General features: G+C 37.1%; 1 protein-coding gene across 1 annotated transcript in view; it reads right to left on the minus strand.

The window, feature by feature from the left end:
- Positions 1 to 15,342, minus strand: part of shisa9b (shisa family member 9b) — a 44,168-nt gene that overhangs the window by 8,208 nt on the left and 20,618 nt on the right.

The following is a 15,342-nucleotide window of genomic DNA, read 5'->3' on the forward strand; positions in this document are numbered from 1 at the left end:
GATTTTATCAGCATGTGCGGCCCTCAAAAATTTTACCCACGACCTTGTGCTGCTCAAAGCACTTAACCATCCGCTAATTCAAAAACAGTGACAACTCTGTGTATGTTTTGATCATAACTCTGAAAGTCCTTAACAAAAACTCATTTATCTCATCATTTTGCTCAAAATTTGGTGTTTTTGAAGAAACCTGCCCATATTTGAAAGGAGTTTTCATTTGATATATTGTATGTTTATATGTTTATGGAAGACAATTTTCTGGAAGGCATTAAACTTTTGTGAAAATCATAAAAAATGCTGGCGCTGGCTGGCAACTAAAAGACACTGGCGGGTAAAGAGTTAGTTGTTGTAGTGATTTCTTTCTTCAGTCAGTTCTCTTGTTTGAGCTCATAGGGGTTGTGATGTCTCTAATCATAGTCCCCTAAGTTAAAATTTAACAATATCTTAAGCTGCTTGAGGTCTGTTTCATCGACCATCAACACAACTTCTGGATTCTCTCGTTGGTGATTCGCTTTAAGCCAGCCGCAGGAAGCAGATCATTATCCATGGATTTCTGGAGCCCCAGCCAGGCTCTCCTATGCTACTAATCGAATCCTTTTGAACCGCTAATGTCAGTACATGTTAATGCCAAAAGCAATGGTAAGCTCCTCCTGGGATAACATCCTGTATCCTTGATTTTATTTTTATTATTAATATTAATTAATACATTTGAGTTTTTCCCCACATTTTAATTTTCTGATTACTCATTGTAAGGGTCGCAGGTGGTCTAATCATAAAGAGTCTTTCAGAGACTGCACTAGACCATCGGTAGACATCTGGACAACTAAAAGGGGGCACAAAGCATGGCAAATCGACTGGCCCTGTGCCGCCTGGCATAAAGGGCCAAGCAGATGTCGTGGAGATTTTTTCTAACCATTCCAATGAATCACATGAGACAGAGAAAGTACAGCCACTGCACATTACAGAGAATTTGCAAACAATAAAACAGCATACTAGCTATAGTGCTGATAGACAATAGTATCGTGTATTGATGATTCATCAATATTGACATATTGCCAATAGCAGGCTTCGTGACGATAGTTGGCTATGGTTATTTTATTATCATCATAGTTTCACATTAACATGCACATCAACATTTCCTTGTACTAGAGAGGTTGTTAGCACGCAGAAAGTTAAAACCAGCAAGTGTTTTGTTCCCGCTCCCTGGCACATAGGAAATTTAAGAGCGCATGCGCTTTTCCATGCTCAGATTAATTGCATCAGTTTTAAGAAGGTTATGGTCATGACAGTGTTGCCCTTTGCTTCTTTTTGTCCATCAATCAAGTGACTTTTACAACAAATACATGAGTATACTATTGCCCTGCCCCCCGATACTATCGTGTACAGGCGATCTTCCAGGCTGACGATCTTAAAATAGGGCATATCGCCCAACACTAGCTATAATGCATTGTGAATTACACCCTGAGTGTGCTAATCTGTTCATGTTGTAAACTGTGCCGAAATCTTTCTCTAGTCTTTAGGAGTGGTTGAGTTGTTGAACTCCTGTTGACCTGTTGTTGTCTTGGAAACCTCTTTAAGCCAGTTTTTTTCTGACTGGTTGGCTATTAGCTATTAGATTTTTACAGGTTTTACTGAAGGGCTCTTCTGTTTTGAACAAAGCTACAGACTTACAACACTGTTGGGCCGAAGCTCATGTGCTAAATCGTCATGGGCAAATTTGTAGAACAAGGTTTTTTTTAAACATTATGACGGCAAGTAGAGGTCTTCACGGGGTACAATTATAGTGCTTTGCATTGCATAGTACCTCACGGGTTGGGTCGAGTCAGCATACATTTGGGGGCTTTTCCACTGAGTACAGTACATAGTACCCAATACTTTTTTAGTACCACCTCAGTTGGGGTTCCAAGCGAGCTGAGCTGAAACTAAAACGTGACGTGAAAACACTGTAGATCACTGATTGGTCTGAGAGAATCGTCACTACCAGTGCCAATGCAAGATTCGCTTTTATCTTCGTGCTTGGGCTGTCTCGAGCAAACCTGCTGTCATCTGTGCTTGTTGTTATTTCCTAAACTCCCTTTTAGCTGTAAAAACATCTATAGGCTGATAATCAGGAATGCCATACCAGTGTTTTCCTTGGAGTTTGTGGCGGTACATCTGCGATGCACACGTACGCATGTATGCATGTTTTGCAACTTCTAGCAGAACGCGTCAACTGATGCCACAGGTGTTTGTACAGAAATGTGAGACAGACATCTATTTGTGATGGTCAATTTTGATTTTGTGGCAAATAAATGGATGTATGGGAAACACTGCATTCCAACGATGCTCGCTCCCACTTTTTGTATGATGTCACAGCAGTAGGCAGCGCAAATATAATGACACACCTCTCACACTGAAGTGGTACTAAACCCGTGGAGCACTAGGCAATCAAAAAGCACCATTAGATCCGAAAACCCGAGGTCTGACCTGAGACCAGAGCGGGTTCGGGTCTAAAACTTTCACGTGTGCCTCGGACATGGGTCGGGTATAATAACAGCGGCATCGAGTCACGGGTAATGTAAAATTAATGTGTTTCCGGACGAACCCGAGACGACCCAAACTATACTACTTACGGTAGGTTAATTTCGATTGAGACAGACCTGGCAATCAATTCTGACTTCACACTGTAAGCGGTTACCTTGGTGTCATTGTCAGATAACAAAGGAAAGTAACAGCAGCAGTGGTGCCGTTAACATTCTACATTACATAATAAATGTATAATTGGCTACACTCATATATTTATAAACATATATATAAACCTGAGGACAAACATTTTTAATTTAAAGTTATTTGTACTGCAGGCAGCAACTCTGACACTAAATCTTGTTTCATAGCAGCTTTACAAGAAATTCTGCCTTACGGACCCCCGTAAGATAAAGGGGACCCAAGTAAATTATTCTGGAATGCATTATTTAAAAAAATGAAAGATAAACACCTAATTTATTAACTTTACAACTCTTCTGTGTCTTTTTTCTCAGAAATGTTCTGGGGACCCCCTAGAACCTCTTGGAGGCCCCATGGGTGTCCCCATACACCATGTAAAACCCCTGTGTAGAAGAAATATGATGTGTCCTAATTAACACAACAGCCTTTATGTGTTGCAAGCACACCACTGCAAAATGGATCCAATGAGCTTGCTGCTTTTTGACAATGGCTTTAAAAGAAATAATTCACCCCCCCCCCCCCCCCAAAAAAAAAAAAAACATTCTGTCATCATTTACTCATGTCATGTTGTCATAAACTTGTTTGTGTTTCTTTATTCTGCTGAACACAAAAGAAGATTTATTTTATGAATGATGGTGTGTAAAGAAACTCATACATGTACAGGACAACATGAGTGTGGGTAAATTATGCCAGAATTTTTTATTTTTGTGTGTTTTTTAAGCCAATTGGAAGATCTTAGTTTGGTAGCAAAGTGTATATATTGGCGCTTTTCCATTGCAAAGTACCCCAAGGTTTGGTTTAGTTTGGGTCAGGTCAGCTTACTTTTGGGAGCTTTTCCATTAGGTGCAGCACGTGGTACCCGATACTTTTTTTGTACCACCTCGGTTGGGGTTCCAAGCGACCCAAGCTGATACCAAACGTGACTCGAAAACACTGTAGGTCACTGATTGGTCTGAGAGAATCGTCACTACCAGCGTCATCGCTATAATGTAAAAGATTAGCTTTACCTTCATGCTAGCTTGCGCTGTCTCGAGGAAACATGTTGTCATCTGTGCTCTGCTATAAGTTCCCAAACTCCCTTTTAGTGATGAAAAACATCCACAGGTTGAGAATCATGGACACCATTACAGTTTTTTACAGACTTGAGGCTCTGTGGAGCGCCGTCGACTGACGCCACGGGTCGGGTGTTTGAACAGAAACTGTCTTGCGAGACAGAGGTAGTGATAAACGCGATGTGCAAACATCTATTTGTGGTGGCCAATTTTATTTTTGTGGCGGACTGAGAAATAAATGAATGTATGGGAATGTACAACGACGCTCTTACATGTATGATGGCCCACAGTAGGCAGCGCAAATATAACGACACGCCTATAATCCCTCCCACTGCAAAGTGATACTAAAATCGATGGAAAAGCTAACCACGCCAAAGTGAGGACTGAGCTGACCCGACCCAAAACTAAACTAAACCATGGGGTACTATGCAATGGAAAAGCACCATAATACTATAGGACTGGACTGGGAAATACTGGTCTATGATCTATGTACACATTAGCAGACCATTTTTTGCAGTGCGTTCAACCAGTACAAATTTTATCAGTATGCATGTTCACCTTTCTGTTTTTAATGCAGCTGTTTACAAATTGAGCTACAGAAAAAACATATTCACTCACCCCAGTCAGCTACAGAGCTTTGTTATACCCCACTACTGTAAAAAGACATTTGTCATGCTGCTTACATAAAACCAGTGGGATTAAATTAGAAGCATTTTCTTACAATAATGTAAAATGAATGATAAAATAGCTATGAATTCACTTCCAGCTGTGTACTAAGACTCTATAATGGGATTTTTTTACTGGTATGCACACAACGTGATTCGAATCTAATATGTTCATCCCAGCTGATGAATAGCTGATCGTGTTTTATTCATTAAAAATGTCTAAATGAATAAATGGCAGGTATTTTTGTAGTAACAGTTACCAGATTCTTCATATTCAATTTTCTCTGCAAGATTTTTTAAATCATACTCTTGCCTACATCATAGAGATATTGCTTGTGAAAATAATCATTTCAACCACTGAGGAAATAATCTGAATCATTTCGACGCTTCAGTTCCCAGAATTCCAAACACCAAGTTCCCAGAAATCAGTTAACATTCTTATAAACCAGGTGTGCAGTGTATCTAATTAAATGAGGGGAAATTAATGACGCCGTGATCTGAAATCTCTTAGGCAGTGAAATTACTTCCAGGTATATAATCAAAAGAGATGAAAACAAGTCATTACACTCGGAAACTTTAATAAATTCAGGTTAAAATGTCCTGACATGCTAAATGAAACGGCTGTCCCTGGGTGCGTAAATGATTATTGACTCTCTTCACAACCCATCCTTCAAACGCAGAGCTTAACCTTATCTACACCACAAATTTCCAAATGGCTGTTTCTGTGGCCCCATCCCAAATTTCTAACTTGGTTTTGGACGCAATCTCCATGGCTTAGCTGTGAAACAGCAGCTGTGGGTTCGGTGGCAGGTAATGCTTTTTCATATCCGCTGACAGTGACGAATCTTCTTTCTGACATGATCATTATTCAAGGCAAGCATGATGCTACCTCCTGCTTATCTGTATTGATGCAGCAAGACACTTGTGGGATTATACAGCGCACGGCCCTGATTTATCATTAATCCGTGTTAGTACCCTGGGATATTTTCTTAATCCAAAGCCTCGTGCCTTTACTGTACAGACATACTGCACGAATGTATTTATGTATACAGGTATTGCCAAGCATTGATGCTGTCTGCATGTACCATGCAAACAGCCCGGATGCATTTGCTTGAACATGCATTGCGTATTCACCGTGATGAATGAATAATTTCCTCCGGTATCTATAGCAGAAGATGTGCCAGCTTGAGAAAAGGGCAGGGAGGTGGAAAGGAGATGATCGCTATTATTTCTGCCCCACAACATCCCATCTTTCATATAATTGGATTGGCTGACTTCTGGTACAGTACAATCACATCCCATAAGAGCATACTCCAGAAGAAATGACATGGGTTGGGGGAATAACTAGCCTCTGATTCTTCGTCTGTACAGAATCTTCAATTTCTTTTGCTTTGTAGTGTTGCCACGCAACCTCCAGTCCAGTAATGAGGAGCTTTGATTTAGGATGCCATAAGGACAGTGTTTGATTTTTTCAGCTCCCTCATTTACAGTAAAAAGTAGATCTTGTGTTAAAGGAAATGTATTATACTGTACACATGGACTGTGAAGCTTTACACATTCACAAATCATCTGATTCACAGAATGTTTTTGCGTTATTAATACAGGAATAAACCAAGAGGTGAGGGTTTCGCTGGTACGTATGATTATAATTGCACTAAAACACACTGATCCTGTATTGCTCAGTGGTAGAGCATTATGTTATCAGTGCAAAAAGGCATGGGTTCAAACCCAGTGAACACACATACTAATAACAAAATGTATTCCTTGTAATGCACTGTAAATTGCTTTGGATAAAAGTCTCTGCCAAATGCATTAATGTCAATTGAAACTTTATTGATGCCTACCGAATTAACTTTTTGACATTATATATTGTCATGATGACAACGTTGTTGAAACGATTCCTGATCAGACAAATTATGACAAAACAACTAAAAACGCTGTAATATGCATGCCAAGCCACTACTGTAGTTGGTGATGTCACACAATGTCTGTGCACTTTATATGCATAATGTCACCATTTACACAAAACATTTTTTTTGTTGTTTACACAGAGACAAAGATGGAATTGTTTTAAAAATGTGAACTTTTATGAAAATTTCCAGGGACCAAAATGCACCATTGAAGCAGTGGCAAGACCAGAAATTTGAAACTGGGTGGACCTCGGTCAAATAGGGTGGACCTCAATGCCTACGTTTTAAGTTTTTTTGAGTCATGGATCGAATAATTTTTTGGATCAGCAAAAAATGGAAATAAGGAAACAGTAGTATTTAGAAACAGAAATAATAAATGAATAATTGCAGTCTTCTTCATTCTATAAATTAAATATAGATTAAATATAAATCTACAGAAGTGATTTTTGTCTTCTGATGTTTGATAAAATCATTCACCTCCAGCCTTTTTTTGAAAAGTTGCCCTCATTTTTTTTTTTGTTATTTTCACAAAAGTTTTCAAAAAAAGACTTCCAGGAAAATTTTATTCTAAAAATATATAAACATATAAATATATCAAACAAACAAACAAACAAACAAAACAGAAAAAAACAATTTCATCCTATCTATATTTTTTCTCTGCTTATAAACTCTTAACGCTTTCACCGCCAGCGTTTTTAAAAAAATTTGCCAGCCAGTGCCAGCGTTTTTCATGATTTTCACCAAAGTTTAATGCCTTCCAGAAAATGTTCTTCTTTAGATATATAAACATACAATATACCAAATGAAAGAACAGACCCTCTGCTATCAAACAAAAAAAACGTTTCATCCTACCTTCAGTGGTTCTTTTGTAATCAGCTTTTGAATATGGGTAGGTTTCTGCAAAAACACCACATTTTGAGCAAAAAGCAGAGATAATTCCATTTTTGTGACGGACTTTTCATAGAGATCCCATTCAGAGCGATCTTTAAAACAGACACGGACATGCAGCCGCTTGCCATAGGGCAATACTTCCGGGTTTAAAAAGTTGCGGAAGGGCGCCACCTTGTGGATAATAGCGGTATTGCGGAAAGACGGAAAATCTCGTCATTGGCGGGGAAGCGTTTTCTCTTAATTGACGAGATATCTCGTCAATGGCGGTGAAAGAGTTAAATATGGGTATTTTTCTTCAAAAATATTTTTTTTCAAAAAGCTGAAATAATTGCATTTTTGCAAATGAATTTTGATAGAGATCAGATACTGAATGATTATCAAAACGCAGTGTAAAATTATTAAATAATTTTTTTGATTCAGTTTTTTATAAATTAGGAAAGTGGATCTAGTGGATAATCGCGGTATTACAGATAACCCTAAAACCTCATCAGTAACACGTTTTTTTTATGCAAATATTTTCTCTTAAATGACGAGATATCTCGTCAATGGCAGCAAAAAGGGTTAACATAAGAAAAGTGAACATTTCTTGAGGGTACTGCCACTTTAAGACCGGATAAGCACGGACACACACTTGATTTTTTTCTGAACTGTTTGTGTCCCCTTTAGACATAACTGACTGTTTTTATGAGAATACTTGCCAAGACTGTTGTATTTCAAGATAATTTTGGGTATATGTGTCCTGTCCAGGGGCAAAGAGATTGTATGTTAGTGTGCTTTTTGAAACGTTGTCTCGGTGCGTGCGCTTGTGTGTGTCCAAGCGTGCATCTGTGTGCACAGAAAACAGCTCACTTTGACATCTTCTTGAACACAAATTGTTTAAAATGGCTTGAATATTAATATTTGCAAGGTTTAGAAACACATGCAAATGATAAACGTTCTATATAAATACTTATTTATTTCTAAATGATGCGTATGTGAGCGATTAGTATTAAAGAGATTATTATCATTTATGTGTTTTTTTATTTTTTGTGTCTTTTCTGAATGGGTGGGCCAGCCGTCAATTTGAGTGGGCCAGTGCCACCCTGGCTTTTATGTAGCCTCGCCACTGCATTGACGTGTAAACAAACAAGCGTAATACATATAATGCGTAAAATTTTCTGTTTTTAGTTAAAACCAGAGTTGTATTCATTATATATATTGCATATTAAAAATGATTTAATACCTAATTACATAAAAAATTGTGTATTTTTACTTTCTTGTAGTAAAAGTACGAAAATAATTTTTACTTAAGTAAAAGTACAAAAAATTACTAGATGTTTAATGTACTTAAATATTAAATATAAACCAAAAACTTGAAATTATGAAATGTAGTATGTTTTGGAATGTATGTTTTCAAAAGAAAATCACTAATAAAATATGAATATTTGAAAATTTACTTTTATGTAGAAAGTAAAAATACTAATGATTCTATGCTTTAGAATGTAGTGAACATTTTTTAGTAAAGGAAAGTAAATTTTTTCCCAAGACAAACACTCTGATAAAGCACAGATGCTTGGAAAATGTAACTAAAATTCTTAAGTATTATACACCTCTGGTTAAAACTAGTGTTGTGTAAACAGACCTGCCACCACATATTCCATACATTTTTCCATTTTTGTAGTAAGCGTTCAACCAGTGCTCAAGAAAATATGTTTTATATAAGATGTGTGTAAACGTATGATATTATATTTTCCTCCATGCTGCAGTCTTTTTCAGTGCCAAGTCACTAGCAAGGATCTTGGGAATGTGTGCATCTGGTGTCTTCAGACAATCAGCATTGACAGGACGTCATTTTCTGGTGCCTGCAGAGCAATTTGTTACACAGCATTTACAGCTTAGGTGACGGGCCCAAAAATATACTTCCTGTACCAAGTGTCTGGGCTGTGTGGCAGGCAAGCAACATCTATTGAGATGAATGATAATGCTAAGCGATGCAAGAATTGTAGACCTTGCTGAAGCCAGCAGCTGGTCAAGAGGTCACTCGCAGAAGAAGCTGTTCATATTTGCCTCAAAATAGATTTTTAAATGACAAAACTAAATGTCGGACTGAGAGAAATTGCTATAATTTGAGAGAGAGAGAGAGAGATTTAACTGGAGGTGTCAGCTATTCGTGAGATGTCACTCTGGTTTGGGTTCTCATCATTTTGCTGCCAAATTGTCTGATTGGAATTTATCCAATTTTTGAAGATAGCAACTTAATGAATGTGCCAGTTTTAATTATGTTACCGTGCAGTTCGATTCCCTCCTGGACCGTGATTCAGAAACATTATCTACCACAGCTAATAAACAGGACTGAGGTCAGTTTCTAAAAAAAATTTATAAGATATTTTTGTCAATGAAATAAAATATGGTTGAGTGCCTGTACCAATATGCAAAATAAAGCTCCTAGGAAATATTAGTGATGAAGACTACTGCTGATCCATAATCCTGTGCAATTCAATAAACAATGCATATACCAAAGACATTTTTTGGATCACTTATTTAGGCACAAAAACATGCACTTAAAAGCACAATATGTAAATTTCGCCAGTAAGTTGCAATAAACGAGCGTAGCTTGATGCTGTGAAGAAGCATAAAATGATGAGAGTTGTAGTCTTCACCTTCACTTGCAGATCAATCTGACAGCACTCACAAATTATGTTCATGGATTATGTAATGAAATAAAGTTTTATAATCATTTTGTTATAATATAAGCCCACAGTGTGGTTTGTTAGATAGAGTGTGTGTGTGGGGGGGGGTTAAGAGTCCAACTAAAACAAACACTAATCACAATAATGGTGAAACGAAACATCAACATCTAAACCTAATAAGTGAATTGTGTTTTCTACAGCAATATATTTACTGAACATTCAAAAATACTGTTTTATAAAATAATAAAATCATTTTCATTTACATAACAATCAAACAAGTCAATAGAATAAACAGTTGTTGTTTTAAACATTGTGTGAACATTAAAACATGACATTGTCATAACGTTTAAAAATGGTAACATGTAACATTCCTCTAACGTTGAGACAACACAAAAACGTTCTTAGAACGTCAAGAAAACTGGACACTTTTTAGGTTGGCAGAACGTTTTTGGGAACTTTCAGGGAACGTTCTTAGAACTTTTTTCTGTTAGCTGGGATGCTAATAGGAGATAACTAACAGGCTGTGAGTCCAAGTGGGAGGAATTATGATAATGTCGGTCTTTACTACATCACCATCACCAATTTGCCAATAATCAATACTGTATGCCAAAAATCTATGGTTACTACAAAAAACTTAGGGTTCCTTTAAATTATTTAATCTTTCTAATAGACAGAGAAATTTGTGGATCTGTTTGTTTTGACTTGAAAAAATTACATTTCTCCCTGAAATGTATTTGAAGTGCATTCAGCAGCACACACAGGAGAGTTTATGTGCAGGGAGACCAAAGTCCAAAAACATTAAAAGAAGTTTTTCAAAGAACCCGACTTTAGTGTTTGTGGTGTCAAGTTTGAGTTTTAAGGAGCCTACTTAATGCAGCATCTCAGTGATAAAAGAGATAATGAATACAGAAATTGGGCTAATTACGGCCTTATTTCCCACTGGTCATAAACACACATCAGTGTGAGCTAATTACTTTAGAAAGGACCGTGAAGTGATCTGTTGTGTCTGAGATATAAGAAATATCTTCATGCTGTAGGTTAATGACAGAGATTTTTGTTCACTTTCACTGCAACATATCACTTTCCCCCAGCACAATTAGCATTCAAATCAAATATTAGGTCTGAGCACAGGTGGTCCAGCAAGTGTCAAATTCTTCAATTTTCCAGCCATGTTACTGTAGCAACAAAGACAAATTGTCAAGGACACAAAAGTTATCAGAAAAAACAAAAGGCTGGCTCAAAGGGTTCAAAACAGATACAGATACTCTGAAAAGCCTCATTAAAGATGCAACAGGGTATTTTGGGATCTAAACACAATAGTGGCATGGGAAGGGCACAGACATTCTCACACAAAAATACCTATCCAGTTCAAACTGGAATTTATTTGTCCTAACTTTAAATAAATAATAGATTTATCAGTGGCCTAAGTCACTTTTGTAAATATACCGCTGTATATACAGTAGAATGTGATGATAGTGTTGCTTTCAGCACTAGTATAACCTGTCTATAGATAGCTTGGCTTATTTCTGTCTGTGATTCATCTAATTTCAGGTATCTGTCACGTATGATAAGCTACGTGTCAAATTTCTGCCTTAAAATAAGTCCACACTGGTTTAGTTTACTAACAAAACATCTTACAATTTTACAGTGCATAAACTATCTTATGTGCAGTTTATTTTTACTTTTTTTAATGTATAAAAAAAAAATAATTATGTGAAAAAACATAAAAGCTTAAATGAAAAAAAAATAAAATAAAATAAAATAAAATAGTTTTCTATTTACAGGTGCTGTACAGCGGCAATGTATTTTATTCCCCACCACCATTAAATTCTAATAAAAACTTTGTTTCCTGCATTTTTTACTATAAATGTGGTTATGCATAAATTCCCTCTCCATTCTTGTTTCTTTTTTTTCTTTGCAGGTTTTTACTGAACATCAAACTGCCAGCACAGAAGAATAAAAGCTCTGACTTGTTTGGATTTCTCCATGATCTGTGGTTACATGACTCATGACATACACTCCACATGTGGGCAGGCATCTAAATTTAGAAATCTATGTCTGTATGTGCCTCTCTTCCCAGGAAATGTGTATTTTGTGTTGTCAGTGGCCCGTTGGATTACATTATTCTGTGCAGAATCAATGATCCTGGATGTATATCAACATCTGTGCCCAGTTTCCTGGTAGGTCCTAGTCTCGTGTAGCCAAACATCTGGACTCCAAAGCAGCTTTTAGTCGAGGGCCGTTCAGGAAGCCTGATATGAAAAGCAACCGATCACAGTTTGGCTACATTCTCTCGCAAATCTTGTGAAATTCAACCAGTCAGATAATGACATTAAATCTCCTTTCAATTTTGTGTTATTATGCGCCAAAGCCAACGGTCCATACAGTACATGTGACATCTGAGTTTGAAACTACAGTAGGTAGATCACATCCTAGCAGTTAACCATATATTTGTGGCAGCTGGTGAGAGAGATGCTGATACACAGCTGCTTAAATGCTCTTTATAAGCACATTATGTGTATATTCATGTCACAGGCACCCAAACTACAATAAAAGGCCGGTTGCACATATAAATGAGTCACTAGTGATCGCCGACACCGCTCTTCTCAACTATTTTCGGGTGCCAAAGTGACAGCACACTATTTTCTTTTTGCTTAATGGAGGTTGGCTTTCTAAGTAGTGCACTTACTTCCACCTACTATTAGCATAGATCGACGCTATCCCAGGTTGTTTCTAACACATCCTAATGAGTATATTGTGTTATGAGTGCTCAGTTTTCAGTCTTGCACAATAATAACTCGCACCAGGGGGTCAGAAATGGAATTTAAACTTGCAGCTGAAAAGGTTAAAAATATTCAATTGCACTGTTTTCTAAAATGAACACTAGATTAATACTGCCAAACTCACATTAAAGTTGAAATGAAAATGTCCCCTTGTAATCTTGAATCAAAAACGCGAATCTCCCTCAAAACGTTAGGTGTGTTCAATTCATGCGACCGATCGGCGATGTTTGCCTCTGGCAGTCGAGGGAGGAAGTGAAGAGGAGCCGTCAAGTTGGACACCTGCCGCTAGCCGTCAAGCGTGCTGCACAAGCCCTTAAAAGTGAAGCCAAAACATTTTGATCGCCCCCCAGTGAGGTCATAAACCTCTCCCATGTTATTCAATGGGACTTTAGACCAACTAAATAGTTGAATTACACTTTAATTATCTTTTTTTCGAAGCTGGTTTCTGTCATTTACTGTAGTTTTTATCACGCTGATGTAAATTCAAGTGTTTGTTTTTAAAATAAGTTTATTTTTAGTTAGTTATTTAATGCTATAAAAACAGTGGTGTCACGTCATGATTGGCAGAAGTGATATGCGTATTCTTTGAGAGCGAGGGCGGGGCCTTAATTTCGGGGCTCTACTTCCGGCTCACTACTGCGCAGGACTGGTCCTGAAATCGAAAACTTTGTTGCTTTGTGTCGCTCGTCTTTTTCAAAAGAGGCGTATCTATATCTGGTTGTCATAAACAAATGAGTAACGTCTACTCCAGTCATTGACGAGAGACGGATGACGTGAACTCGCCTGTTTCGTTCTCATTGGTAGTCGCTCCCGAATGTCGCTCATAATTTGCATAAAGTTAAAAATTTCTCAACTTTGTCACGCGAATGGACACGCCCATCCAGCCGTCAACGGTCACTGTCGCTCGTGTAGCCGTGATGCCGCCGAGCTTCTTGAAATCATTGAGATTGCGTTGCTTTGCTACTGCAAGTCGCTTATAATGAAAATAAGACAAGCGCTACTTCCGTTTCATGGCGACCTTAATGTCCAGTAAAGAAAGGCGCCAAATTAAATAAAAATTTAAGTTAAATAAATAACACCTGAATTGTGTTTTCACAATATTTGTCAAGATGAACTGAAGATATAAAAGGTCTCACTGAAAAATACCGTATTTTCCGGACTATAAGTCGCTCCTGAGTATAAGTCGCATCAGTCAAAAAATGCGTCATGAAGAGGAAAAAACATATATAAGTCACACTGGACTATAAGTCGCATTTATTTAGAAAATGATTATTCTTTTGGGGGGCATTTTGTTTGTTAAGTCTTTCTCCATTGTCTTTTAGTTAATGTTTCAGTTAACAGTTTTTTCAAGGGTAGGCTACAGGAGCAACATATAACGCCCTCTAGTGGCTGTAGACGGTAATGTATTCTTTTGGTTCATGTTAGTCAGTATTAATTAATTTTGACATATAAGTCGCACCTGACTATAAGTCGCAGGACCAGCCAAACTATGAAAAAAGTGTGACTTATAGTCCAGAAAATACGGTATATATATATTTTGCTTTAGCAAGACCTGGAGGCATTGCAAACATGGTGGCGCAGAGATGCTACTTCCTTAAAAATACTTTGTTGTTCGAGACAGTCTGATCTTTTGGCCTGCATTTTCTTTCAAGGAACAAAATCTGCTCCCTTCATAAAAAGAAATGGCCAGTAAACAAGGTAAATAATGAACTGTGCTGGTGAGTATCAAATGGATTCTGGCCATTTCTGGTCTCTTGCAACTCTCTGGCAATCTTACATTGTAGCTGCCCATAGCATACATGTTTAATCTTGAACCTGAAATGAATCTCTTGCCTTGGCTCCACAGGTTTTGATCTAGAATTTAAATGATTGTTTTATTTTTTTCAATAATTTATGATTAATATTGTGACTCACTCGTTACTGTCTTCCACTGATTCACTGAAAAGACACATTCACTCACAAGTCAGGCATCACTACAGCCTGTAAGCAAGATTTAGTCTACACAAGAGCAAAATTTTGTCAATATTTAGAGCTGAGCATAATGACAAAATATACAACTTATTCTTGGGCTTAAAAATGCACTTACTTTTATCTTAAAATATAGCTATTTTAATAATACAGTTGATCAATATTTATAATAATAATACTGTAAAATTAGTAACAGTTTAGTAACAGATATTAAGAACAAATGTTAACCTAATGTTAAGGTGTTAACCTGCATTTATTTATTTAATTCTCCCTATAAGCCACACCATTAGTTCAGTATTGCCTCATGTGGTTATCATCCATAAATATTCAGTACCTCTTCCTCAGTCTCAAATTCAATAAATATTAATGGACAGAGACCAGCACAGCATTAACCATTACACACCCTCAAATATTCCCATAGTTATTACTCAATACTGCTGTTTGCTTCTTGTTAAAGTCTGAATCTAGACAGCCTTGAGAGACAGACAGATACGAATCATTAAAATGAATAACAGCATGATGGATGTTATTTGCTTTTACAGTAAGCCGCACCACAATGACCAGAGGACATACAGTCACATAGAAATGCAACATTGAAACAATAGCATTTTAAATCTATTACACTTTGAATAAGTTTATATTGTACAGAGTTTGATAAGAAGAATTTCTGTTAATAATATTGCAACATGTTAACATGTAATGTA

The sequence above is a fragment of the Paramisgurnus dabryanus genome, chromosome 3, assembly GCF_030506205.2.
Source record: "Paramisgurnus dabryanus chromosome 3, PD_genome_1.1, whole genome shotgun sequence".
Taxonomy (NCBI): domain Eukaryota; kingdom Metazoa; phylum Chordata; class Actinopteri; order Cypriniformes; family Cobitidae; genus Paramisgurnus; species Paramisgurnus dabryanus.